The 4,301-nt window shown below is 32.1% G+C and overlaps 1 pseudogene; it reads left to right on the top strand.

The window, feature by feature from the left end:
• Nucleotides 1–3,716: 3,716 nt before the first annotated feature.
• LOC126760859 (small nucleolar RNA U3) lies at nt 3,717–3,919 on the top strand (annotated as a pseudogene).
• The last annotated feature ends 382 nt before the right edge of the window (nt 3,920–4,301 follow it).

Here is a 4,301-nt window from a genome sequence, read left to right as displayed (position 1 = left end):
GTATGGGCGAAAATGAAAGAGTGGGCCGCAATAGCGATCCACGAACTCAGGATAAGAGAACGACAGCGAAGAAGCTTGAGACCAGCTGAATAAACACGAAAGGAGTTTCTGACGAGTCATTCTTGCCCAGCTTGGTCCTGCGAAGTAATACCTAACGGCGGTCCCAAATACAAGCTAACGAAGCCGGAGTTAAGGGTTTAGTACGTAGGCGTACTGCTTCGCAAGTCCAGTAAAGTTAGATAAGACTAACTGGGCGTGATCCCGAAAGAGGTGTATCTTTAGCGGGCAATATGAATCGTGCATGCTACCTGTCTAAGGCAGTATCTTTTGGAAGATTCCCCTCCGACACAAAAAAAAAAAAAAAGACCTTTTAAAACTTCGGTACTGAACCAATACGTAGTATGTTTGGAAATTCATGCTAAGAAGTTACAAAATTTAACAAACTAAACTGGTGTGAGCTTTTTGCAATTCATAAACCTTGCTATTATGACTATTATTTTGACTGCAATTTCAGCAGATGAGCGTAATCGCAAGCTTTTTCAATCACTTCCACACTATACCACTTCAACATTGTTTAACAGCTGTTTCTTGTTAAGTTATACATATACGTGTATATTATGTAATATCAATTTCGATGTTAGTGGCGTATAATTTAAGCTTTAAGTTAAAATATGAACCATATGTGAGTTGGGACGATAATTTGCCAGCGTAAAACAGCTCACACCGAACATAGGAGTATAGTAATTATATGCAACTATCACTTTTTAAGGATAAAATTTTAGCAACTGAATCACATAAAAAAAAACTTATGAGGTACTAGAATGTATTTTGATCTACTACTTTTGAGAAACTAATACTCGACGCACATTATTAGTCAGATAAGGTCGAACAATTTACGCATGAGTAAAGCCGAAACTAACCCGTTTCGTAAACTATTAAATTTTTTTTAAAGAAGCACAGCCTTTATTACATACGCTTCTATGTATATACTCAGCAAATTGATTGAGAAAATGTAATATACGAAGTCCTGTGAATTAAATCAAAGCTACTAAGCACATCAACTTTTAATCTATCTAGCGAGTATAGCGAATATACTACTTGTGATAAGACAACTACTTCTAGGTTCCCCAATATAACTTAGGAGATCCAACCATTATGCATATTGTAATACTTTGTGACAAAAATGTAGTCTGAATTCCCTGGGTAAATAATATTTCAAAAAAATATGTCTCTGTAAGTTGGTAGTGCTGTCCTTACTATGCCAAATATGAGCGCGATTTTCAACCAATTTGATTACAGCAACTGCTTAAGTCGATACGAGGTAGTGCATTGCGATTTTTACAATCGATAAAAATAACGAAAAAACAATTTATCTCAAATTTTGTATTTCTAACCAATCTTCGGTCTAGAGATCGTTGAAGACTTCCCTCGTTTTGGAATACCTTCGACCTCTTCAATTGATAAAAAAAAAGTGATGGTGCTTGAAAATCGTAATGCAATTGCAATGCGTTCGCCATCTCTCGCGGGACCGTTCGACTGATTTGGTTCTTGCTCCACTCGACCCAATAAACCTGAATTTGTTTCAAAAAAAAGTTCGTGACCGAATTTAAATTGGAATAAGTATATTACATCTGCTGGGGATTACTTTGAAAGCGATAAAATAAATATTGATGAATAATTAAATATTTTGCGTTTAATTTACAATTTGCCGGTACTCTTTTGTCACAATGTATATGGATTTATTGTATAACACAATTTTAAGCCACCAACTAACCTAAACTTTATGAATATTTTTTATATATGTATTTGCTCGCTTGCAAATTATTACCATTTAAACGATTTTGAAATAAATATTTTGTGAATTGGAGCAAGGACGATTGCAAAACTCGTAAATAAATATTTAAGTAAGAATGGAAAGACTGGGAAATATGCATAACAATTACTATTGTTTAAATGAAAATCCAAAACAAAATGATTTCATACATAGTTATATATAAAGTACATCAACGGAAATAAGATACAAAAACATGATTAAAAGCAAAGTAACTTATGTGCCAGATACATATGTATGTCTATATGAAATCATATTGATCCTGAAAGCAATGACAGATGGTCGAATAAATGGTGTCTGATTCTTGAACAATATGTTCAATAACTTTGCTAAAAAAATATATTTAACAAAATTATTAGAGAATTAAATATACCCAAATAAAATTCCGACAATTTAAATGCAAAAACTATTACTAATTTAGATAACAGAAATTTTAAGCACTTTCTAAACAATTTATTTAAAAACAACTTTATTAAAGCTAAAATTTTAGGAATTATAATATTTTCAATATCAGGTACACCAAAAATGTTTTTTAAATAATTTATAAACACTTTTCAATTGTATTCTAATATTTTCTTCAATTTTTAAAATGAAGTCTAAAATTAGTTTAATATAAAGTGAGCGTTCATTTTGATAAAAAAATATGCAAATATGAATTCTTAAAATATATTCAATTTATTAAGATCAAATATAAAGTAATTTGTATGAAACACCCTGTACTCATCTTAAAGTCTTAGAGCTAAAACAAAGCTATTATTCTTCGGGTTTGATATTATTTATTTGTTTATACGAACAACGTTGTTATTTAATTAGAAAACGACGATAGACGAACATCGAACATTGAACGAAATACATTTAAAAATAAACTAAATCACAAATTTTCACAGCATTTATTACTTATGAATGATAAATAATATTTGATTTCCACTCACTTCTCTATTAACATCATTACCAAACATAACCATAACATAATTGTAGAAAACAAAACTACTTACACATGCGCAATATTTTATTTCACACATTTTTTGCTTTCACTAGCACACTTACACCTTTTCACACAATTTTAACATTATTTCATTTGCACAACTCTGACTCATAATTTTAAATTATACAAAATAATTTATCATGAACTTTTAATATTAATTCTAACACGTTATTACTATTTTTCGCAAAACGAACTGGCGCGCAATTTGACCGATGACCGATCGTGACTGAAAAATCCCAATTGAGTGTCTCTGAGCAAATGTGAAATGTGTGTACAGAGTTTACCACGGCAGCGGCGATGCTGTTGTCTTCCGGTATTTTTATTGAATTTTTTTTGAAGTTATACTTCTTATACGAGTTCGGAAAATGTTGCGATAGATTCAGGTTGCGCAACCTTGCTCATTATGAATCTACGCAACCTTGTCTGCGAAGGTGTTCGAGCAGCAAGCGAAGCGGTGACAATCGGCGATCGTTTGTTCGTTTCTTTCGGCACAGCTCGGCTTTTCTACCAACAACACAATGTTGCCATGCTTATGCTGTTGTTGTTTTTGTGGAACAATATTTCAATTTTTGGTTGGTGACATAATCAATTAAAAATAAATTCTGTTGGGATTCGAATCTAAGTGCTCGTCGTAATTTTTCAAGCGCTTACCAGCAACACCACCATTGACACTTGTATAGCGTTGTCCTAATTATGGTTTGGTTATGCATGAAAGAAATATACAATGGATCGCCGATTGTTACCTCTTTCCTTGCTGCTGCTGCGCATATGTATGTTTGTATGCTTATGCGTTATTGAAGTTATGCTTCTTTTTCTTTCGTTTGTCTTTCATTTCTGCGAATTTTCAACTATTTTGCGTATATTTTGGTTGAAATACTCTACGTTGGCCGTTGAAAAATTAAGGCTATACTTTACAGGATCATTTCTGTAGTTAGTCTTCATTTAAATTTTTTGGAAATCGACCCGCGATGACGAGGTATATCGTTTTATCTGACAGCGTGAGGTTTATGAACTTCATTTCTAATATTGTGTTGTGGCATATTAGAAATGATGTTTCTTCGAAAATCGCTCGCTTACAACGGATAAAACGACTTCTGAGTGGTGATTTTAATGAATAAATTCCAAGGTTTTACGCAAAAATAATGCGTTTAATAAGTACAGTACGCTTATGTATGATTGCGCATTATTTTTCTTTCGTTTGTCTTTAAGTTTTGCGAATTCTCAACTATTTTATGTGACTTTATTTCTTTCGTCTCTCTTTTTTTTGTGCGAATTCTTTGAATTTCTGAACGCGCACATGTGTATACATACATTCATATGAGCATGTGCAGATACACAAGATAGGATAGAAAGATGTATGCCTTTTAACATCGTATACTATACTAATAAATATTTTTCTTACTAATAGAAATTAAATTTATCACAGCAATATTATGTATATGTATATTAGGTATATTGCTGTGATAAATTTAATTTCTATTTGTA

Source organism: Bactrocera neohumeralis, chromosome 5 (assembly GCF_024586455.1).
Source record: "Bactrocera neohumeralis isolate Rockhampton chromosome 5, APGP_CSIRO_Bneo_wtdbg2-racon-allhic-juicebox.fasta_v2, whole genome shotgun sequence".
Taxonomy (NCBI): Eukaryota; Metazoa; Arthropoda; class Insecta; order Diptera; family Tephritidae; genus Bactrocera; species Bactrocera neohumeralis.
The sequence above is the reverse complement of the archived record's forward strand: the minus strand, read 5'-3'. Positions and strand labels throughout refer to the sequence as shown.